This window comes from Somniosus microcephalus, chromosome 6 (assembly GCF_052327205.1).
Source record: "Somniosus microcephalus isolate GS21.2 chromosome 6, FLI_Smic_1.0, whole genome shotgun sequence".
Lineage (NCBI taxonomy): Eukaryota > Metazoa > Chordata > Chondrichthyes > Squaliformes > Somniosidae > Somniosus > Somniosus microcephalus.
This window is the reverse complement of record NC_140992.1, coordinates 48,230,391-48,255,363: the sequence shown is the minus strand read 5'-3', so window position 1 is coordinate 48,255,363 and position 24,973 is coordinate 48,230,391. Positions and strand designations below refer to the sequence as shown.

Here is a 24,973-nt window from a genome sequence, read left to right as displayed (position 1 = left end):
GCTGTTGGCCCTGAAGTAAGCTTCCAACAAAGATCTCGCGATCTCTGTGGTGAGAAGTTCGGCTTTTCCAGCGTTCAGTTGAGATCAGTGTAAGTTAATGGGAAATTCCATAATGTGAGCTGCTGTGAGATTAACAAGCTGACTATTTTGGTTCTGTCTTCACAAAGGAGGACACAAATAACCTCCCAGAGATGCCGGGGAACATAGGGTCTGATGAAAGGGTGGAACTGAAAGAAATCAGTATTTGTAGGGAAATGGTGTTAGGAAAATTCATGGGACTGAAGGCCGATAAATCCCCAGGGCCTGATAATCTACATCCCAGGGTACTTAAGGAAGTGGCCCTAGAAATAGTAGATGCATTGCTGGTCATCTTCCAGAACTCGATAGACTCTGGAACAGTACCCATGGATTGGAGGGTAGCTAATGTTACCCCACTATTCAAAAAAGGTGGTAGAGAAAAAGCAGGGAATTATAGACCGGTAAGCCTGACATAGGTAGTGTAAGGACTGGAACTCGGTGGACCCAACTGCAGTAAGGCAAACTGAGGCAGAGGTTAGGTTGCAAAACAAAGGTTGACTTTACTTGACAAACAAAATAACAACAGTAAAGAATACAAGCAAGCGGTAACACCAGGCAGAGCAACTCAAGACTGAGCAATGAACATAAAGTGAACGCCACTTAAATAGTAGGTATCTAACAATGCACAGGTGAATACAATTAATGAATAAAGAAGGACACAATTAAGAGAGTTCATGGAGCCCCCTGGTGGCGAGGCGAGGCAGAATCTGGGTCATTCCTTACAGGACCCCCCCCCGCTAGGAACGGCCCCTGACGTTCCCCCAGAAAGTCCATGGTGACGACGAAAAAAATTCCGTACTAAATCGCGATCCAGGATGTCCCGGTCCGGAACCCAAGAGCGTTCCTCCGGACCATATCCCTCCCAGTCCACCAGGAACTGGAGGCCCCCGCGAACCCGGCGAGAGTCCATCAGGCGACGGACCGTGTAAGCAGGCTGGCCGTCGACGATGCGGGGAGCAGGAGGAGGCCTCGTGGTGGGCGCCAGGGAACTGCTGGCCACTGGCCGAAGCTGGGAGACATGGAAGGTAGGATGAATCCGCATGGAGCGGGGTAGCTGGAGACGGTAGGACACCGGGTTGACCTTCCTCAACACCATGAAGGGGCCGATGAAACGGGGCGCCAGCTTGCGGGACTCCACTCGCAGCGGGAGATCCTGCGTAGAAAGCCAGACCCTCTGACCAGGATGGAATGAAGGAGCCGGTCTGCGCCGCTTGTTGGCCTGGATCTGCCGTTGTCGAGAAACTCATTGCAAGGCCAGCCGCGCTCTCCTCCAGGTCCGCCGACAACGCTGGAAAAACTTCTCCGCGGACGGAACCCCCACCTCGAGCTCCTGCTCCTGGAACAGTGGAGGCTGTAAACCGACTGGCACTCGAACGGCGACAGTCCTGTGGGGGAGCAGCGCAACGTGTTGTGCGCGTACTCAGCCCAGACGATGTGACGACTGCAGGTCGCAGGGTTAGCGGACACGAGACACCTCAGGGTCGTCTCCAGGTCTTGGTTGATCCATTCAGTTTGACCGTTCGACTGAGGATGGAAACCCGAGGAAAGACTGACAGTAGCCCCAATGAGTTTGTAGAAGGCTCTCCAAAACCAGGAGGCGAATTGTGGACCACGGTCAGAAACGATGTCAAGGGGCAAACCGAATAACCTGAAAACATGCTGGACCATGAGCTCGGCTGTCTCTTGGGCTGAGGGAAGCTTGGGCAAGGGCAGAAAACGACAGGCTTTGGAGAAGCGATCTACGATGACCAGAATGACAGTGTTGCCTTGAGATGGTGGAAGGCCTGTGATGAAATCCACCGCGAGGTGTGACCAGGGACGAGTGGGAATGGGGAGAGGATGCAGCAAACCCTGGGGGCGAGATCGAGGGTTCTTGTTTTGTGCACAAATGGCACAAGCTGCCACGAACGCCTTTACGTCCTTCTCCATGGTGGGCCACCAGAACCTTCTGCGAAGAAACTCCAGCGTCCTGGATGCCCGGTGAGTCGCGACGAATGCCCCCACTGCAGGACTTGTGAGCGAGTCGTGTTGGGGACAAAAAGGCGACCGGGTGGGCCGTTGCCAGGGTCTGCCTCCTTCTGTTGCGCCTTTGACCAGCGTCTCGATTCCCCAGCAAACCGGTGCTACAATTCGGGAAGTAGAAATAATAGGTTCAGGTTGTCTCTCCCGCTCGGGTGGATCAAATTGCCTGGAGAGAGCATCAGGCTTGAGATTCTTGGAACCAGGACGATATGACAGGACAAAGTCAAAACGATTAAAAAACAGTGCCCAGCGAGCTTGACGAGAGTTAAGTCGTTTGGCCTCCTGGATATAGGCCAGATTCTTATGGTCAGTCCAGACAATGAACGGGTGTTTAGACCCCTCCAACCAATGTCTCCACTCCCCCAGTGCCAACTTAACTGCCAGTAATTCCCTGTTCCCAATATCGTAGTTTCGTTCAGCGGGAGTGAGTCGGCGAGAGAAAAAGGCGCAAGGGTGCAGTTTGTTGTCGTCAGACCGTTGGGATAAAACTGCGCCCACTCCTATATCCGAGGCATCCACCTCGACAATGAAGGGGAGTGAGGGATCCGGAATAACGAGGACAGGAGCAGACGTGAAGCGCCGCTTGAGATCCTCGAAAGCCTGCGCAGCCTCAGTGGACCAACTGAACCGGGTAGAGGCGGTCTTGGTGAGAGCGTTAAGAGGAGCAGCAATGGTGCCGAAGTTTCTGATGAATCTCCGATAGAAGTTAGCAAACCCCAAGAAACGTTGCACCTGTTTGAGAGAGGTGGGTGGTGGCCAATCTCGGACAGCTTGGGTCTTGCCAGGGTCCATTTGGATGTTGCCGCTGGAGATGATGAAGCCCAGAAATGAAACCGTGGAAACGTGAAATTCACACTTCTCCGCCTTGATAAACAAGAGGTTGTTAAACAAAAGTTGCAGGACTTGTCTTACATGCTGGACATGATCGTGAAGAGTTTTGGAGAAAATGAGAATGTCATCCAGGTAGACAAAAACAAAGCGATTCAGCATGTCTCGGAGAACGTCGTTGATGAGCGCCTGGAACACAGCAGGGGCGTTGGTCAATCCAAAAGGGCATAACCAGGTACTCATAGTGCCCAGTAGGTGTGTTGAATGCCGTCTTCCACTCGTCCCCTTCACGGATGCGGATGAGGTTGTAAGCGTTGCGGAGGTCCAATTTTGTGAAGACCGTGGCTCCCTGAAGTAGCTCGAAGGCCGTTGACATGAGTGGAAGAGGATAACGGTTCTTTATAGTAATCCGGTTAAGACCACGGTAGTCGATGCAAGGACGGAGACCTCCATCTTTCTTACTCACGAAGAAAAAACCGGCACCAGCAGGAGAGGTGGACGGACGGATGAAGCCAGCGGCGAGGGCGTCACGGATGTACTCCTCCATGGCGGCGGTCTCAGGAGCAGAAAGGGAAAAGATCCTGCCCCTAGGTGGGCATGTCCCAGGCAGGAGGTCAACGGCACAGTCATATGGCCTATGAGGGGGAAGTGATGTGGCTCGAACCTTACTGAAGACCTCTTTTAGATCCTCGTACTCGGGTGGCACTCGGGACAATTTAGAGCGTGATGGGAACTCCTGGGGCTGGGAAGGAGACTTGGCGCGAAGACAGTTAGTATGGCAGGCGGAGCCCCATTCCGTAAGCCGACCGGTGGCCCAATCCAAGCGAGGATTATGGCAGGCCAACCAAGGGTAACCCAGAATTAATGGAAACTGGGAAGAGTGGATAAGGGAGAATTGGATGGTCTCGAAATGTTGTCCTTCCACGCCCAAACACAGGGGGGCAGTATGATGGTGAATGGTTCCAGAGCCCAGGGGTCTTCCATCCAGGGCAACAACAGTGAGGGGGTAATCAGGATGGGTCAGGGGAATCTTGAGCTGTTTAGCTAACCCCAGATCAATGAAGTTACCATCAGACCCCGAATCCACCAGGGCCTTAAGATCATGTTGTTGATTGCCCCAGAAAAGGGAGGACGCCAGCAAAACCCTAGACACAGTGGGGTCGGAAGGGATGGTTACGCTCATCTCAGGTCCCTCCGTCCTGGATGAGCCCTGGCTTTTCCCACCAACTCTGGACAGGAAGAGCGAAAGTGGCCAGCTTTCCCACAATAGAGGCAAGATCCCTCTCTCAATCGGTGATCATGTTCGGGTCGCGAGAGGCGGGTTACTCCCACCTGCATGGGCTCCTCTGGATCGGTCAAAGATGGACTCGGGATGGCTCGGAGGTTCTCAGATGGCTTCGAAGCAGGAAAAGCTCTGGTCTCTGGAAACGGAGTGAAAAAGGAGTGGCGTTCTCTTCGCCGCTCACGGAGACGATTATCCACACGAACGGAGATATCAAAAAGAGACTCCAAATCACTCACCGGATCCCTGGAAGCCAGTTCGTCCTTGATCTCATCCGTGAGACCGTGGCGAAAGGTGGCGATGAGCGCCTCCGAATTCCATTGGCTTTCTGCAGCGAGAGTGCGAAACTCAATAGCGTAGTCCGCAACGCTACGAACCCCCTGGCGAAGCCGAAGCAGTTTGTTAGATGCCTCTCTCCCACTGACAGGGTGATCAAAAACCCTTCTCATTTCTTCCGAGAAAAGTTGGTAGTTTAAACATGCCGGCGTTTGCTGTTCCCAGACGGCTGTAGCCCAGGTAAGCGCCTTGCCGGTAAGTAGCGAAATGATGTAGGCCACTCGGGAACAGTCACTGGGAAATAATGAACCCTGCAGTTGGAAAACCAGGGAACACTGGATTAGGAAACCTCGACATCCTCCTGGGTTACCGTCGTAGCGCTCGGGTGCAGGTAATCGGGGTTCTCTCAGAGGAGAAGGCAAAATCGTAGGAGCGGGTAACGGTGCAGGAGCGGCTTGGATCACCTGACTCTGTTTCTGGCTTTGATGGAAAGTGATGACGAGGTTCTCCAGCAGATTCTGGCTTCGGGAGACTGCCGTGGCGAGACACTGCAGTTCGTTCAAGATCAGTTGTAGCTGTTCAGAAACTTGTCTTGGCCATTGGTCCTTCTCTGCTGGGTCCATGTTTTGGCTCAGTCTTGCTGTAAGGACCGGAACTCGGTGGACCCAACTGCAGTAAGGCAAACTGAGGCAGAGGTTAGGTTGCAAAACAAAGGTTGACTTTACTTGACATAAACAAAATAACAACAGTAAAGAATACAAGCAAGCAGTAACACCAGGCAGAGCAACTCAAGACTGAACAATGAACATAAAGTGAACACCACTTAAATAGTAGGTATCTAACAATGCACAGGTGAATACAATTAATGAATAAAGAAGGACACAATTAAGAGAGTTCATGGAGCCCCCTGGTGGCGAGGCGAGGCAGAATCTGGGTCATTCCTTACAGGTAGTGGGGAAAATGCTAAAGTCCATTATAAAAGATGTAATAGCAGAGCACTTGGAAAGCAGTAACAGGATCGGACAAAGTCAACATGGATTTACAAAAGGTAAATCATGCTTGACTAATCTACTGGAATTTTTTGAGGATGTAACTGGTAAAATAGATAAGGGAGAACCAGTGGATGTGGTGTATTTGGACTTTCAGAAGGCTTTCGATAAGGTCCCGCATAAGAGATTAGCGTGCAAAGTTAAGGCACATGGGATTGGGGGCAAGGTATTGACTCGGATAGAGAACTGGTTGGCGGACAGAAAGCAAAGAGTTGGAATAAATGGGTCATTTTCCGAGTGGCAGGCGGTGACTAGTGGGGTACCGCAGGGATCGGTCCTAGGACCCCAGCTGTTCACAATATATATTAATGATCTGGACGAGGGAATTGGATGTAATATCTCCAAATTTGCAGACGACACAAAGTTGGGTGGGAGGGTATGCTGTGAGGAGGATGTTGTGAAACTCCAGTATGATTTGGACAGGTTGGGTGATTGGGCAGAAACATGGCAAATGCACTATAATGTGGATAAATTTGAGGTTATCCATTTTGGTGGCAAAAACAGGAAGGCAGATTATTATTTGAATGGCAATAGATTGGGAGAAGGGGAAGTGCAAAGAGACCTGGGTGTTCTTGTGCACCAGTCGCTGAAGGTAAGCATGCAGGTGCAGCAGGCGGTTAAGAAGGCAAATGGTATGTTGGCCTTCGTAGCAAGAGGGTTCGAGTACAGGAACAAGGATGTCTTGCTACAGTTGTACAGGGTCTTGGTGAGACTGCACCTTGAATATTGTGTGCAGTTTTGGTCGCCTTACCGGAGGAAGGACGTTCTTGCCATGGAAGGAGTTCAGCGAAGATTCACCAGGCTGATACCTGGGATGGCAGGAATGATGTATGAGGAGAGACTGTGTCGATTGGGCTTATACTCACTGGAGTTTAGAAGATTGAGAGGGGATCTCATCGAAACCTATAAAATTCTGTCAGGCCTGGACAGACTAGATGCAGGAAGGATGTTTCTGATGGCCGGGGAGTCCAGAACCAGGGGTCATAGTCTAAGGATAAGGGGTAAGCCATTTAGGACTGAAATGAGGAGGAATTTCTTCACCCAGAGAGTGGTGAACCTGTGGAATTCTCTGCTACAGAGGGCGGTGGAGGCCAGTTCATTAAATATATTCAAGAAAGAGTTGGATATATTTCTTAAGGCTAAAGGGATCAAGGGATATGGGGAGAAGGCAGGGACAGGGTACTGAACTTGGATGATCAGCCATGATCTCATTGAATGGCGGCACAGACTCGAAGGGCCGAATGGCCTACTCCTGCTCCTATCATCTATGTTTCTATGTTTCTAAGCAGCCAATCACAATGCAGAATTCTCACAGACTAGGAACCAGGAAGTGAATAAGCTCCTTTTATCCTAACTTTTTAAAAATGTTATAGAGAGCAAAACAAAGATTGGGGCTCTCACGTAGGGAAAGCGCACAGAGCGGTATGCACAGAGCGTGATTAAAACGGAGTGTACTTAAACAGAGTGTTTTATTTGGGAATTTGGAAAGAGTGGGAATTCGGAGGAGAGGGAAGGAGTTGCTGCTTTTTGCCTACACTACTTGTAGTGCTTTGTGTTACAGGTAGATATTTCATTTCAGTACCCTTAACTTAAGCTAGATCAAGTAAGTAGTCAAGAAACTACACTGTAAAATAAGTTACCTAATTAACAAATTTAATTAAATAAAACAAGTTCATATAAGGATAGCAGTGCAGGTGGTGTGCCGCAACTGCAGCATGTGGGAGTTTGTGGAGAGCATTGTGATCCCAGACAACCACGTTTGCAGTAAGTGCCTGCAACTTGAGGAACTTCAGCTCAGAGTTTTTGAGCTGGAGTCTGAGGTGCAGACATTGTGGGGCATCAGGGATGGGGAGAGTTACCTGGACACTTTGATCCAGGAGGCAGTCAACACCCCTTAGGTTAGGTAGTGGTACAGGTCTGGTTAGTGGTCAGGGACAGGAGGGTGTGACTGCAACTCAGGCAGGTAAGGCGACCCCAGGTGCAGTGCTGGAGGAGCCTCAGCCTTTGCCCTAGTCCAATGGGTATGAGGTTCTTGCTGCCTGTGTGGATGAAGGAAAAGCCAGCAGGATGGATGAACAGGCTGACTACGGCACCATGGTGCAGGAGGCCATTCAAATGGGGGGAGTGAAAGGAAATGTAGTTGTGGTAGGGGACAGTAAGATCAGGCGGATAGATACAGTTCTCTACAGCCATGACCGAGAGTTCCAAAGGTTGTGTTGCCTGCCCAGTGCCCGGGTTAAAGACATCTCCTCATGGCTGGAGGAGAATTTGGAGTGGGAGGTGGAGGATCCTGTTGTTGTGGTCCATGTAGGAACCAACGACATAGGTAGAACTAGGAATGAGGTTCTGCTGAGGGAGTTTGAGGAGCTAGAATCCAAATTATAAAGCAGAACCTCAAAGGTAATAATCTCTGGATTGTTACCTGAGCCAAGCGCAAATTGGCATAGGGACAAACAGATAGAGGCTTAAATGCGTGGCTCAAAGAGTGGTGTGGGAAGAAGGGGTTTCAGTTCATGGGGTACTGGCACCAGTACTGGGGAAAGAGGGAGCTGTTCCGTTGGGACGGGCTCCACTTAAACTGGGCTGGGACCAGTGTCCTGCTGAACCGAATAGCTAGGGCAATAGACAGGGTTTTGAACTAATGAAGGTGGGGGGGGGGGGGGGGCGGTAGTGGGAGGGTTCAGGAAAGAGTAAATTTAAAAGCAGCAAGAGAAATGTCAAGGCTCTAGAGCAGAGTAGAGTTTTCGGTAAAAATAAGCAGAGTGGGTCAGGAAGGGACAGAGAGAGTAACAAAGGTAATAGGGCATCAGTGACTAAGGTGACTTCAGGGATAAATAGAAATAAGTCAAAGCTAAAGGCACTGTATCTGAATGCGCGAAGAATTCACAACAAAACAGATGAATTAATAGCGCAGATAGGAATTAGTTGGTTTGATCTAATAAGAGATGTGGTTGCAATGTGGCCAAGGTTGGGAACTAAATATTCCAGGATACTTAACTTTTAGAAGAGAAAGGCAAAATAGAAAAGGAGGGGCAGCCCTGATAATAAAGGATGGGATAAAGACAGTAGATCTTAGCTCTGAAAATCAAGAAATAGAATCAGTTTGGGTGGAGCTAAGAAACAGCAAGGGGCAGAAAACATTGGTGGGAGTTGTTTATAGGCCCCCAAACAGTAGTTGTAATAGAGTTGGCTATAGAGATAGTGGATGCATTGGCTGTCATTTTCCAAAATTCCATGGATTCTAGAACGGTTCCCGCGGATTGGAAGGTAGCAAATGTAACCTCACTATTTAAGAAAGGAGGGAGAGAGAAAATGGGGAATGACAGACCAGTTAGCCTGACATCATTAGTAGGGAAAATGCTAGAATCTATTATTAAGGACGTGGTAACAGGGCACTTAGAAAATAATGGCCCAGAAATTCAGGTCGGGGGCTTCCCGCGGGTGTAAGCCCCCAACCTGCACTTACCTTGCGCGCTGGCCATTGAGCTGTGGGCCCGCGTGGGATTCCGATCCTGAGCCTGCTCCAACTGCCGGCGCGCAGTGCTTGCGTATCCCAGGGGCGCAGTTAGTTCGATGCGTCCCCTGGGATCACGTGGGCCATGGGGAGCCAATCGGAGCAGGGAACTGCCCATTCATAAGTTTGACAGGAAGAGCTGCCAAAACTTAAGAAATACTACGGGCAGCAAAACATCACTAAATCTTCAAATAAATTTTTTAAAACATCACATTTTTAAAATAAACTATAAATTACATGCAATAACTATTTTAAACAATAATTTTATTTTCTCACGGGGCTAAAAATAAACTTACCTTTCTTTAAAGTATTTAAAAATAAAAAACCTGTGGGAAAAAATGTTTTAATTTTAATTAATTCACCACTTACCTTGTAAAAAGCAGGCCTTATGCCTGCTTTTTAAATGTGTAACTTCTGGAGACTTACCCTCCCGGGAAAACCTGTAAAAAAAACGTAAGTTCAATGTGCACGCGCAGCCTCTCCCGCGCACGCGTTCGAACTCTGAACCCCTTCGTTCAGGGGAACGGAAGTGCCGGTTTCCCACGCATGCGCAGTGCATGCAGGAAACCGGCACTTCCATTGGGCCTACGAGTGAGTACCCCGTGCGTACTCACCCGTGGAGACCCGAAGTTCTGGGCCAATAATAGGATTGGGCAGAGTCAACACGGATTTATGAAAGGGAAATCATGTTTGCCAAATCTGTTGAAGTTTTTTGAGGTTGTAACTAGCAGAATAGATAAGGGGGAACCAGTGGATGTGGTGTATTTGGATTTTCAGAAGGCATTTGATAAGGTTATTAAAACAAAATTAGGGCTCATGGGATTGGGGGTAATATACTAGCATGGATAGAGGATTGGTTAACGGACAGAAAACAGAGAGTTTCGGGGAGCCACCAGGCGGGGTTTCAGGCATGTGGGGGGGGGGGGAAATCCTGAATTTGGGGGTCCCGACACCATCCCGCCCAAAACCCCACCCCACTTAAGTTTCAGGGGCGGCAGGTACCCGCCCCACACTGGGACCCGCTGAAACCAGGTGGGAGGGATTAGTGCCAATTAACTGCCTGTTAACAGGTAGTTAACAGGCAGTTTTTAGCCTAATCCCTATTTTGAGGGGTTTCGTGTGGGTTTCCCGACGGCTCCAAACCACGCCAGGTTAGCGAGGTGGGCCGTCGGGTTGAAGGAGTTGGCGGGGTCGCGATGTCGGCGCTCAGGTGAGTGATGGGTGCATGAGTGCAAAGGTAAGTGTGTTTGGTGTGTCTAAAGCGTGTAAAGAACTTTTACTTACCTGTACTTACCTTAACAGCCTTTCTTCCTGTAGCCGTCGGGAGCGCATCACTCAGCCGGAACTGAAAGTTGAACGGCTGCGATCTGTGAAAAGTGACAGTCTTCATCTTTGAGTGCCGGTGAGAGTTCTAACTGAGTCTGTGCAGAATGACTCAGCTTAGAACTCAGAGTGTCAGTGTTTGACAGCTTCAAACAGCTGTGAGGCACTGATATTTCATCTGTCAAGAACTCTTGATAGATGAAATTTCAGTCTGTGACGTCACCTGTTGCCGGGTGGCCCTTAATTGGCCTGCTGAGCCCGCTGGGCGGGCTCAATCAAGGGAAAATCGCGCGGATTGGCCGGACATCGAAGTAGGCGGGTCAAAACCCCGAAAGGGGAAGTCCCGCCTTCTTCCCGACAGGTTCAGCAAAATCTACCCCTGGGAATAAATGGGTCATTTTCAGGCTGGCAGGCTGTAACCAGTGGGCTACCGCAAGGGTCAATGCTTGGGCCTCAGCTATTCACAATCTATATCAATGATTTGGATGAGGGGACCAAATGTAATGTATACAAGTTTGCTGATGATACAAAGCTGGGTGGGAATGTAAATTGTGAGGAGGATGCAAAGAGGCTTCAAGGGGATATAGACAAGCTAAGTGAGTGGCAAGAACATGGCAAATGGAATATAATGTGGAGAAATGTGAAGTTATCCACTTTGGTAGGAAAAATAGAAAAGCAGAGTATTTTTTAAATGGTGAGAGATTGGGAAATGTTGGTGTTCAGAGGGACCTGGGTGTCCTTGTACACGAATCACTGAAAGTTAACATGCAGGTACAGCAAGCAATTAAGAAAGCAAATGGTATGTTAGCCTTTATTACAAGAGGATTTGAGTATAAGAGTAAAGACGTTTTACTGCAATTATATAGGGCCCTGGTGAGACCACACCTGGAGTATTGTGTGCAGTTTTGGTCTCCTTACCCAAGGAAGGATATACTTGCCATAGAGGGAGTACAACAAAGGTTCACCAGACTGATTCCTGGGATGGGGGGGATTGTCCTATGAGGAGAGATTGAGTAGGCTAGGCCTATATTCTCTGGAGTTTAGAAGGATGAGAGGTGATCTCATTGAAACATACAAAATTCTTACAGGGCTTACAGGGTAGATGCAGGGAGGATGTTTCACCTGGCTGGGGAGTCTAGAACCAGGGGTCACAGTCTCAGAATAAGAGGTTGGCCATTTAGGACTGAGATGAGGAGAAATTTTTTCACTCAGAGGGTATTGAATCTTTGGAATTCTCTACCCCAGAGGGCAGTGGAGGCTCAGTCATTGAGTATATTCAAGACAGAGATCAATAGATTTTTGGATATTAAGGGAATCAAGGTATATGGGGATAGTGCAGGATAGTGGAGTTGAGATAGAAGATCAGCCATGACCTTAATGAATGGCAGAGCAGGCTCGACGGGCCAAATGGCCTATTCCTGCTCTTATTTCTTATGAAAAGGTAAACCTGAAATAAAGGTGAATAAACTTAAAAAAAAAAAATTTTAAGCTTCTTAAAAATTGTAATTTTTATCATAATGGAGAAATTTGACACTCCACAAAATTAAAGTTAGTTTTTCAGGGCCATAACATTTGTTTAATAGTCAATACGCTGTTAAAACCCTAGTTACACCTAATCCAAAAGTGTCTGGGGGAGAAATTCAGTTGGCTGCGCCACCCATTAGCGCCTTAAGAGGGCGCTAAGTGGGTCGCAAGCCAACTGGTGCCCAGGCGCGGCACTGTCCACGCCACCCGCTAAATTCCGCAGGACGCTAGTGGTGGCGCTAGCCGTTAGCGCTGCGCCGCTACCAATGACGTCATCAGTGTGCGCAGCGCCCCGCTGACGCCCCGGCCGCGATATTTGGAAGCGCCCCCTGATTTACTGCCGGACGCTATGTCCGACCGGTTCAGGGGGGCCTACCTGCGGCCGGGGAGGCGCAAATTAAAGGAGAGGTGCAGGGTGGCCATTTTTGTTGTCGGCTGCCTGCCAGCAACTGCCTGCGCTCCCGTCCCCGACCTCCTGAACAGCACCCCCCCCCGCGGAGTGCCGGCTGCGTTCCAAGAGCCCGGCACTTCTCCTCGATGTCGGGCTCTTTTGCCTGCACTCACTCGGCCCCAGATAGCGCTGCACAAGGCCCCTCCCCTTTAAGAAGGGGAGGAAGGCCTGCAATACCGCAGCGTGACATGGCGCAGCGTGTGACGCTGCGGCACGTTGCGCCACGACATTCAGTCGCAGTGCCCCAAGAGGGATGCGGGGTGCATCCAGTAGCGCCGCGCTTCCCTTTGGGGCGCTACCACTCAATTTCCGGCAGGTGGCCGTGAATGCTTCCAGGGCACTACTTTTAGCGCCCTGGCGAGGCTGGCGCCCCAAACAGGGCTATACTCAATTTCTCCCTGGGGTATTTAACAGTGATACTAAAGTGGAAAAGCTAAAGTGTTCATCAGTTTCGCTGATTTCCCTGATTGCCCTGATTGCTGGCTGGGGTATTGGGGGGGGGGGTGGGGTGGGGGGGGAGGTGGGGTCCACAGCGCAGCCAGTGTCAGTGCAGTGAATGACTGACTGCAACTTCAGGATTTCCACGTTAAGATGCCCACGTGCTACATCCTGAAGTTGCGGTCAGTTTCAAAGGGGTACTAACAGCGCACGCTATTCGTTCACTGTTATTACCCACTACAAATTCTGGGCCAATCATAGAACATGGAAACATAGAAAAATAGGAGCAGGAGTAGGCCATTCGGCCCTTCGAGCCTGCTCCACCATTCAGTATGATCATGGCTGATCCTCTATCTCAATACCATATTCCCGCTCTTTCCCCATACCCCTTGACGCCTTTTGCGTCTAGAAATCTATCTATCTCCTTCTTAAATATATTCAGTGACTAGGCCTCCACAGCCTTCTGTGGTAGAGAATTCCACAGGTTCACCACCCTCTGAGTGAAGAAATTTCTCCTCATCTCAGTCCTAAATGTCCTACCCCGTATCCTGAGACTGTGACCCCTCGTTCTAGAGGCCCCAGCCAGGGGAAACATCCTCCCTGCATCCAGTTTGTCTAACCCTGTCAGAATTTTATACGTTTCAATGAGATTTTTATAGGTTTCAATCAGATAACAGGAAGTGGCTGAGTGAGCATAAAAATAATCTTGCTTGATGAAAATTGAGACAACAATCCAACTGGCAACAGAAAAACAACTGGAGACCTCTGCAGGATTTTCCCAGTTGCCTCTCCTTTTTTTGTTTTTACACTGCCTTCTTGCTTGCTTGCCTTGTATTGGCAATCTCATTAACTGTGCTTTTTGTTTATTACAGAAAAAATACCCTAGTCACAGTTTGACTTGATAGCAGCAAAATATTTATAGTAGCGCTTCTAAATAGTGTTATAAACAGCTGCTTAATTTTCACATCTAGATGAATTTTTCAATTTTGATATCTAGAAACAAATTACCTTTGATGAGAAAAATAAAAATGCTGTAAGAAATTTATTATAAAGTTAAAGGCTTGTTAATTGTATGAGTTTTTTTCAGTTTATACATTTAATCTAATAATTTATTTTTTCTACAGTTTTGTTTCTGATTTCCATTTTGTATGTATTTATTTTGAGCCATCTTGCCTTGATACACTATACTACGACCAATTTTTAAGCAGGATATGTTCCCACACTACTCACTGTCTGCCCCAATAAATCAGTACTTAGTACAGGTAGGCTATCCTTTATCCGCACTTCCGAAAACCGAAAACCTCTAAAAACCGAAAGTTTTTTCGTGGAGCGTAAATCGTGCGCACGACATGACCCGAGTGGCGCCAAACATGACAGGAGTGGTCCGGGAGCTCTGCCTTTCCCTGTGAGCAGGGCAGAGGGTCACAGAGTTCCCTCCTGGGTAGGAGATTGCAGGCCGAGCCGGGCAGTGTGAAGGAGGTACCGGGAGACTGTACCCAACAATACAGCGGTCCGTCCAATAGCTGCAGCGGCCCGTCCGATAGTCTTTTCTTCCCCCCCCCCCGACCTGATTTGCGGGCCAGCTTAGTGTAGGAGTCAGCCGATATCTGGCTTTCCCACAACTGGCGGTGGCAGTCGAGCCCCAGACCCCCGCTAAGTCAAGGAATTCAGATACGGAGCAGGGGGAGCCGGAAACCTCGATCTAACGGCAGAAATCAGCAGCCGTTTTGTTAGGTTTTTTTTCTTCCCCTAGCATTTTTTTAAACAGGCTGTGGAAAGAGTCTCTGTAGCTTAGCAACAGCTTCAGAGACGCTTCCAAGGCAGGGCCCGAGTGATTACAAGCTGTTGCTAAGCAACAGTGTTTGTTGTCAGATACGGAGATGAAAACCTTCTGAAATCCGAAAAATTCCGAAAACCGTAACACAGCTGGTCCCAAGGTATTCGGATAAAGGATAGTCTACCTGTATATTGGTGGCATCACATATCAATTAGGGGAGCTCCACTAAAACATACTACCTTATTTCTAACAAAAAAACGATAGGAAAACAAATATTTGTTCATGTAATGGAAAACAGCAAATGCTGGATAGTCCAACATAAAAACATAAAATGCTGGAAATACATAGCAGGTCAGTCAGCAAGTATTACTGGCTCACAATCCAGAGCCCAGAGGGCAGGAAAGTGGAGTTGATGTAGAAGCTCAGCCATGATCTTATTGAATGGCGGAGCAGGCTCGTGGGGCTGTAATCATAATCATAATCATAATCAACTTTATTGTCATTGTTAGTGCACAAGTGCAGTACAACGAAATGTAGGCTTGCGGCTCCCAAGAGTGTACATTTAGATTAAGACATTTAAACATTCAACATACATTTGGCTTGTAATACATTAACATAAACATTATAAAGCGCATTGGCAGATGTGCAGGCTTTAGAGTTTATTTGTGGAGTTCAGTAGGATGACAGCCCTGGGAAAGAAGCTGTTCCTGAATCTGGTCGTTCGGGTGCGAATGCATCTGTAGCGTCTCCCAGATGGCAGGGGGGCGAACAGACTGTGGCTGGGGTGGGTAGGGTCTTTGATGATGGTCAGTGACCTCCGTAAACAGCGTTTCTGATAGATGTTCTCTATGGTCGGTAGCTGGGTGCCAGTAATGCGTTGGGCATTACTACTCCTGCTCCTATTTCTTATGTTCTTATATTCTACAGTCACTGAGGCCAATTATACTGTCCTGACTGCTACTCAGTTGAGATTAGCTAATTCAGCACAGATGAGGAATTGAGCCTGGAGCCTTCCTAGTCTGTCTGGCTCAATAGCTGAAGATGTTACATTTTCCACACAGCAGTCTGAAGGAGTTTCATGGCACAAATTTGACGTAACATACGAGCTATCAAATACTGTAGAAATAATGTAGTATGCTTTGGTGGAGCTCCCCTAATTAATATGTGATGCAACCAATATACTAACTGTTCAAATTAATGGGCCGTATTTTCCGATCGGAGGCTTCCTGTGTGCGGAGGCCCCGATGTGGAAAAAATCTACGGACATACCTGAGGGCTCCTGATGTGCATATACTTCCGTTCCTGGGCCTCTCCAAACTGGAAATGCGCAGGGCCCATGTATCCCAGAGACACAGGCAGTTCGCAAGCACCCCTGGGATCACGTGGGCCATGGGGAGCCAATAGGAGAAGGGAATCTCCCTTCATACACTTGACAGATAGACCTGTCAAAAATATGAATGGAGACCACCCCAAAAACATAGTTTGTTACGGGTCTAAAAATAAACTTACCTTTTTTAAAAAGTATTTTTAAATTATAAATCAGTGAAAAAACATTTTTAAAAACTTTTTATCAACTCTCATGCTGGTAAAAGCAGGCCTTACGCTTTTACCAGGCGTAAGATTTCTAAGGGTTTTCTGCAGGCGGAGGTTCTCCAGAAAGCGGAACTATCTGCCCGCAGAGGCCCTTCTCTAGGGCAGGCATCCGATCTGTCAAGAGCATTCTTGACATATCGGAAATACCGGTTTTCAGTGCATGAGCTTCGCAGGCCTGAAACCGGCATTTCCGATGTCCCTACCGGTGTGTACACAGCTCGTACACACCCGCAGGGATCGGAATATACGGCCCATTATTTTTTATTGATGGTTACTGAGTGTCTGTAGAGAAATGACTGGATATTTGCTGGTAATTTAAAAGCAATGATGTCAACTGACACTATAATTTATTAAGACTAACTCTATGTAATATAATTTTATTAAGTAAGCACTAGTTGCTATTTTGGTGAACAGTGCTTCAAAGATTATTTTTTTGTATTAAAATAGTCAAATATTTTATTCTGATTTTCATTCTTGATCAATCACCATCAGTGACTAGAATTTATAAAATGAAATATATTGCAATAGACAAATATGTCATGGGAAAGGCTCTTAAAAAGATTACAAACAAATGAATAACATTTGGGTATTTTGACAAGAAGGAACTAATTTAGTTTTATAGTAACTATGTTCATGCCAATATTGGTTACATCAAATCTGATAAAATTAGATAGTCAGCATGATCTGTGAAGCTGGCTATTGAAACTGCATCATGCAATGGGATAAAATTATTTCTTAAAAACAGCAGTACTATTGGATAATGAAGTCCAATTGTATGAAAGGATAACATTTTTGATACTGTTGAATTAAATGTGAACACTTTCAAGAGAGTGACACGAATTAACCAAATGTTTATTTTCTGTGCTCATTGAAGATCCACAAATTTACTGAAGTGAATATCATGGTTTAGTCTGGAAGAGCATTAAGTTGCATTTGAATTTAATTTAAACTGAAACATAAAAGTATAACCTGTTTTCCTCAGTTATGTATAGAATATAATAGATACCGGAGGGTGGGTTACATAATTATAATTCAATCAAGGGGTTTTGCTGACATCAGTAAACTGCTTGAGCTCACTGTCGTGCCTTGTTAAAATCAGCAGAGCCCTAAGTATGAATTTCTGCCTTTAACTACTAGGTATTTAGCCTTTATTTCATGTATACCTTAATGTATTTTATTAATATATAATATTCCCTTTATTACGATTCTGCAGTGAGTACAGCTCCAAAGTTTAGGTGACATGATGTGGAACAGAATGTAAGATTGGAACTGAAGATAAGTAGCATCATGTGATCAGGTATTGTCATATCCAAGTCAACATATCTTTACATAGGATTACATAGGATATATGACACAGAAACAAGCCATTCGGCCCAACCAGTCCATGCCGGCATTTATGCTCCACTCGAGCCTCCTCCTGTCTTTCCTCATCTAACTCTATCAGTATAACCCTCTATTCCCTTCTCCCTCATATGCTCGTCTAGCCTCCCCTTAAATGCATCTATACTATTTGCTTCGAACACTCCCTGTGATAGCGAGTTCCACATTCTCACCACTCTTTGGGTAAAGAAGTTCTTGGTGACTATCTTATACAGATGGCCTCTAATTTTGCTCTTCCCCACAAGTGGAAACATTCTCTCTGTAACCACTCTATCAAAACCTTTCATAATTTTAAAGACCTCTATTAGGTCACCCCTCAGCCTTCTTTTTTCAAGAGAAAAGAGACCCAGCTTATTCATCCTTTCCTGATAGCTATTTCTGGTATCATCCTTGTAATTCTTCTCTGCACCCTCTCCAGTGCCTCTATATCCTTTTTATAATATGGCGACCAGAATTGTACGCAGTACTCCAAGTGTGGTCTAACCAAGGTTCGATATAAATTTAGCATAATTTCACTACTTTTCAATTCTATCCCTCTAGAAATAAACCCTAGTGCTTTGTTTGCTTTTTTTGTGGCCTTGTTAACCTGTGTTGCTACTTTTAGTGATTTGTGTATTTGTACTCCGAGTTCCCTTTGCCCCTCTACCCCACCCAGACTCACACCCTCCAAGTAAAACGTGACCTCCTTATTCTTCCTACCAAAATGTAATACCTCACATTTATCTGTGTTGAAATTAATTTGCCAATTATATGGCCATTCTGCAAGTTTATTAATGTCCTCCTGTAATTTGTAGCAGTCCTCCTCAGTATTGACTATCCCCCCCAATTTGGTGTCATCCGCAAATTTAGAAATTGTGTTTATGATTCCAAAGTCTAAATTGTTAATAGAAATTGTGAACAACAGTAGTCTCAGCACTGATCCTTGTGGAACACCACTACCCACCTTCTGCCACTGTGAATAGCTACCCTTTACCCCTACTCTCTGCTTTCTGTCTTGAAGCCAGCTAGCTATCCATTCTGCTACTTGTCCCCTGACTCCGCATTCTCTGACCTTGTTCATTAGTCTATTATGTGGTATCTTATTGAAGTTCTTTTGAAAATCTAGATAAATTACATCAATTGCATTACCCTTGTCTATTCTCCCTGTTACCTCTTCAAAAAATTCAATGAGGTTGGTCAAGCAAGACTTTCTCTTTTGAAATCCATGCTGACTATTCATTATTATATTTTTGGTTTCTAGATGTTCTTCTATTTTCCCCTTTAATAGGGATTGCATTATTTTTCCTACCAGCGATGTTAATCTGACTGGTCTATAGTTCCCTGGACATGTTCTATCTCTCTTAAATATAGGTATTACATTAGCTATCTGCCAGTCCTCTGACACTACACCTTTTTCTAATGAATTATTAAATATGAAATAAGATTCAGAAGCTCGCAAGATGCATGCACTTCCACATGCCAGTAGAGAAAATGGTGAAATTGTCTATGGGATTAACCTGGATATCCCGCCAGTAATTGACAATGTAAAACGTATTCAAGAGCTGGAGAAACAAAGGTCTCTACACTATATTGTAATAATGAGTATAAAGGGCATGAAGACTTAGCATTCATTATGGAAGGAGGTCCACCTGCCAGACAGGAATTGCTTTGGTACCTTCCCATACTAGCTTGGGAACCGGCAACAAGTAATCAAGCCATTAACAGGATGTAAGAGCTACTACACTCTAAGTAAATGCAGCTAAACTAATATCAATCCAGCAATCCATCAATCCACAGTAAAGAAATACAGAACAAAATTATAAAGAATGGCCAGGAATTGGAGACAAGGTAACCCAAAGCAGGCTAAATGAAAGCCAAGTTACACAGCTTTCCTGCTTCCACAATTGGAACTCAAGAGAGAAACTGGGAAAATTAACCTTGACAAAAATCAAACCTGTACCAGTCAGTGCACTGTATACAGAATTGACAAAAATTGAATTGCTATAAAAAGGTGCTGGATGGAATAATGATAATCTCAAATGTAGGGCTGTAAATTAAATCAATCTACAGGATTGCAACATCTATACAAGTAAAATTTAAAAAGCAAATAAATTGTGGCATTGTGTGAGCCTAGGAGAAGGTCACCTACCTAACCTCTTTACTATAAGAGAGTGTGTGGAGAATAGGAAAGATTAAGAAAGTATTACAAATTCATTTTTTCACCAGAAACTTTAAAAGACTACACAGCGACCTAAAGGAAGTAATTTGATTTCTTTCGCTCCACCCCCACTGAAATTATATTTCCACCTCTCTGCATCCCCTCTAACTACACGTCATTCTCTGGCCAAGATAGCAGCAAGTCCTGTCCTGTGGTTCTGTCAATTATGCTGTTTAATCAGTCGTGATTAAGTGCATAAGTGTGGCTTCAGTTGAGTCACCCTTTGTATTCTTCCCTGTATTTAGGTTGGTGTCCACTTACCTCTGACAACCCTGCTGAGATTAGAATCTCACAATTTATTCAAAACCCATTGTGACAAATATGGAGTATTTTGACATTAGTTTATGGGTTTTCCTCTGTACTGCATTCCTTAACTTAAAAATAAGTTTTTTTCCAGAAAGATATCAATCCCAAAATGGCTCTGCATTGCATGCTGGAAATAGGGCTTCTATTCTTTTAGTTTGCATGAAGTACATCAACTGCATTTAAGTCAATGCAATTGATTACTAACAAGTGCACCCAAGTTTTAGAAATAACTAACAAATCACCAGGCTATTAATCAACAACATAGTTTAATCAGTGTAGCTTTGACACAGGCAACTGTTGTCAAATCCTACAGGTGGCCACCAGCATACTTTTGTGTGCATATTATGGAGTTTGTGTACATCGTTTGAGTAAAGTATCTGTCTTGTAAACTGAATTCTCAAAGATCAGACCACAGTTCAAAGGATTTTATAGATAGATAATCTGCCATTTTTGATGTACCACTTGATTATGGCTTTGACTAGTCACAACAGACGTGGAGGCAAGATGCAACTCCATAGATAGGAACACCTACATAATTCTCAGAAACATAGAAACATAGAAGATAGGAGCAGGAGTAGGCCATTCGGCCCCTCGAGCCTGCTCCGCCATTCAATGCGACCATGGCTGATCATCCAAATTCAGTACCCTGTCCCTGCTTTCTCCCCATATCCCTTGATCCCTTTAGCCTTAAGAAATATATCCAACTCCTTCTTGAATATATTTAATGAATTGGCCTCTACTGCCTTCTGTGGTAGAGAATTCCACAGGTTCACCACTCTCTGGGTGAAGAAATTCCTCCTCATCTCTGTCCTAAATGGCTTACCCCTTATCCTTAGACTGTGACCCCTGGTTCTGGACTCCTCGACCATAACTGATGGAAATTAGGCTGCTAATTCCTTTCTGAGTAGTGTTTGACTATTTTTTTTGGAAAGACCTAAAAAGAAAGCTAATCAGAGGAACTTAGCTCATGAGTTTTTCTATTTAACTCTTTCATGAACTAGTTCAAAAGTTGTGTTCTTTGTACTGACTTCACCTGCTTGCTTCTCTAAATAATTATCTGCAAATAACCTTTTGATAGTTTAGTCTTTAACAAAAAATGTCTAGCATGACTGGTATTAATTATCCTCTGAAGTGACATGGACATGTTAGTGAAAATTCTATTTGTAATTCAGAGACAATAAAGAGATTTATTGTTCACCCAGGATAGGCTATCCCAGATTACTTTGCACACAGGTCTTACTTCGGTTCATGGGAAATGCAGGCTTGCTGACTTTACTGCCCCATTGAACCATAGCACTTACACAAAAGTATGCTGATGTAGGGTTTGACAAGTTGTCTGTGTCAGATCCATCCTGTTTAAAGTATAGTGTTGATTAGTCCTGGGCATGAGATAAGGGGGGCGAAAATAATCTTCGCCATTAGCGAGAAAAAGGTACATAGCGAATTGGCTGCCCATTTTACACCGTTTACACCATTTTCTTTTCCATCAACTTCCAATGCAGACTGTCGATTGGCTATGAGCTCAATTCACACTACTAGCAAAGACCGATTTCACCCCCAGATTATATGGAGAAGCCGAATCATAACATCAATTTTCTATTGCCAATAAAATTTTGTTTATTTCTAAATCACTTAGGGCGAGAAATTGGGCTCGCTAGCACCCATTTTTGGGGTGCAACAAGTGCCGTTAGGGATCCAAAACGGTGTCTGTGGCACGCGCGCACACTTCTGATGTGAAGCGCGCTGGATGCCATCTTGATAAAGGCGGGAGCGTGGGTGCAGTTAACGTCCACCGGAAGTATGCAGAGCAGTCGGATAATGACGTCACATGGTGATTTGATGCCACGCTGCCATTTTGGAGCTCCACGCTCCAGCCCATGCCCTCTCTTAACCTTGCACGCGTTCAGCAGCAGGGAGGAGCCCCCACCAGCGCTACTTAAAGGGATTATCAACGACCTCTTACAGGTTAGTTGCTGGTTGATTTATTTTGGCTGTTGCTACAATTCTACACGTTTTTGGTGCTTTGCATAGTTGCTTCAAGTTTCAAAAGGCTATAGGGAGTGGTGTGGCAAGTGCTGGAGTACTTTTTGCTGACTTCAAGGCTTCTGCACAAACCAATTGTTCCCAGACATGGGCGCACTTGTAGGCCTTCCTCTTCGAGCACAGCATGGTTGGGAGAATGAACCGAGGCCACGCAGAGTAGAAAAGCTGCTAGAAGAGGGAGGACGAGGAGGGGGAGAAGGGCTCTCAGCAGGAGGCCATACACGCTCAGGGTGTTCAGGGAGCAATTCTCCTACCTGAACCTCAGCAACGACTGTGCTTCACTAAGAAGGTCGTCACTGAAATCTGCCACCTGCTGCAGCCACAACCCCAACCTCAGAGCAGGGCAAGGACTGTATTGCCAGTGGATGTGAAGGTGAAAAATAAAAGCCAACACAAAATAAACATTTTAAACCAAATTTATAAATGAAATCATGCCATATTGCATACAAATTTAAACTAATCACCCTTGTGCATTCCCTTAGTGCCTGTCTTTCATGTGCTTTCATGTCCCTAGTGCTCCTACAAAGTGCTACCCCAGTGGCTGCAGCATGGCTGGCGTAAGGCTGCTGACTTTCAATGGAGGAGACCGCAGATGGCCTTGGAGGACGACCTCAAGCAGCTCTGGGCCGTATAAGGCCTGGCTTCAGACTGCACCATCTTAGCATTGGTGGCAGCAGTCTGGGCTGGCTAGCTGACAGGCAAAAGCAAAGGCACTGGTGGAGTGGCAGGGGTGGAAGTGAGAATGCTGTCATCCTGAGGGAGGACAGCAGGCTCGTGCTCCATGGAGCCACTGCCACTCCCCCCGGGGCGGTGCTTCAGCAATCCTAGTAATCTGTTGCAGGACAGATTGCTGAACTGCTGTGACCCCTGCAAGCCCCTTTGAACACTGGTATCCACAGCCATGATGGCAGCAAGTTGAGCTTGCATGACCGCAGTCTGAGCTTCCACTGCAGCAATTAGACTTTTGGTGGAAGCTGCAATGGAAGCTGAGACATCAGCCATCAGACGCTGCATCATGGTTGGGTCCACAAGTGTGTTGATGGAGTTGGCCACCAGTTCCATGCTGGAAAGGATGGGCTCCAAGCTCTGTGCAAAGCCCTGTGCCAAGTTGGCGCCAGACTCTTTCATGCTCCTTGACATTGAACGCAGGCTTTCTGGCCGGCTTTCCAATGCACCAAGCATTTCTCTGTGTACACCCATCAGCCTACACCAATCTTATTTATTTCAATGAGGTCACCTCTCATTCTTCTAAAGTCCAGAAAGTATAGGCCCAATCTACTCAATCTCTGCTCACATGACAACCCTCTCATCCCAGGGATCAATCTAGTGAACCTTTGTTGCACAGCCTCTAAGGCATGTATGTCCTTTCTCAGATAAGGAGACCAAAACTGTGCAGTTAGGGATGAGTCCTGATTGATAGAGATTATTGGTAGGTAAGTGATGGGGGTGTGATGATTTGAGCAGTGGCTGAGGTTAGTGGTGCAGCTGGTAGGATATGGCATTTGAAGATGCATTCACTGACCTTGACCACTTGAGTGAGGTCATGGCACTGCATCCAGATCCTTGGGGCTGCAGTCGTGGCATTGACCTCCATGGCTATCTGCTCCTACTGCCTTTTCACCATGTGTCTGAAAGGCCTCCTGGCCCCCTTCGGATACAGGACATTTCTCCTCCTTTCCACCTCTTCCACCAAGACCTCTAATGCGTGTCGGAAAACCTGGGTGCCCACTCTCTCCCGTGTTCAGCCATTCTTCTCTCTTTCCCAGGTCAGATTCAGCTCACAAAGGACTCCCAGCACCTGCTCCAGCCACAATACACCTCCCCTTTAAGAGGTGCAGGCTAGCTGTAAGCAGTGCAGGCTAGCAAGTAACAATTTTGAGCCCCTGCTGATGTGTGCAGCCAATCAACAGCACGGTTAGTGCTGGCTGCATGCAGAAATCATGATAATGAGCAGGCAGCACGAAGATGCCGAGCATCGCGATCCCAGTGCCCGTTTTCGGAGCTATCCAATTTTGCCCCCTTAAAGTGATCATACTGTCACTGAGAGCAAATGTAATTTTTAGAACAATATAATTCTCTCCTCAAGCTTCTTTCCCCATTCTGTTGGTAGCCCAATACCATGTACTATTTCTTGAGAGGGTGGGTAGCAGTCTCATTGCAGGCCTCAGTCATTGTAATGACTATAAAAGGTGCACATAAGAGACCATTCCTGCATGTTCTATTTTAGTCTACCTGGTTAGCCTGTTTGCAGCAAATTCCTATTTTAACAAAGTTATTAATCAGTCAATATAAATGGGTTAATGTGTTTCTTAAAAATAGCACACTCAGAAATTTGATACTAATGTATTAGCCAATGCACTAAAAATAATGGAGAGAAATTTTCAATCCCCTGGAGTGCTTTTGCTATCAATTTTACTTCCCTCTACATGTGAAATAGATTGACCTCCACTTGGTCCCTCACTCTGAAGCCCGAGCAGAGATTAGACACTGGCCATGTAGTGAAATATAGCCACAATAAGACTACATAGCTCAATACACCAATAAACTGATCTGCTGTCCCACTGGTATACATTTATATCAGAAATGGTTACACTGCCACCTACAGCGGAGATGAAACGCAGTCAGAGTAACTAAAGCAAGGGAGATGCAGGTCAGTGAGCTTACTAACAATATTTTGTGTTCCACAATATCTAGATTATAGCAGGAAAACTGATTTTGGCGATTATTCTCAAAAGTTGGAAGGTCAGATTGAGCATAACTCATTTGAGAAGCAACCAACAACCTTTAAATCATTGGGAAAAGACAAGAAATCGTATTATTACTTGCTGCCAGTTTTAATCCACCATTGTTAAGAGACAGTAATGTGGTGTCTGTAACCGCAGGGACCAGGCC

At 46.1% G+C, this 24,973-nt stretch overlaps 1 protein-coding gene across 1 annotated transcript in view; it reads left to right on the top strand.

The window, feature by feature from the left end:
• The window catches only part of mcf2l2 (MCF.2 cell line derived transforming sequence-like 2), a 469,404-nt gene that overhangs the window by 70,807 nt on the left and 373,624 nt on the right, over positions 1-24,973 (top strand). The window lies entirely within an intron of this gene.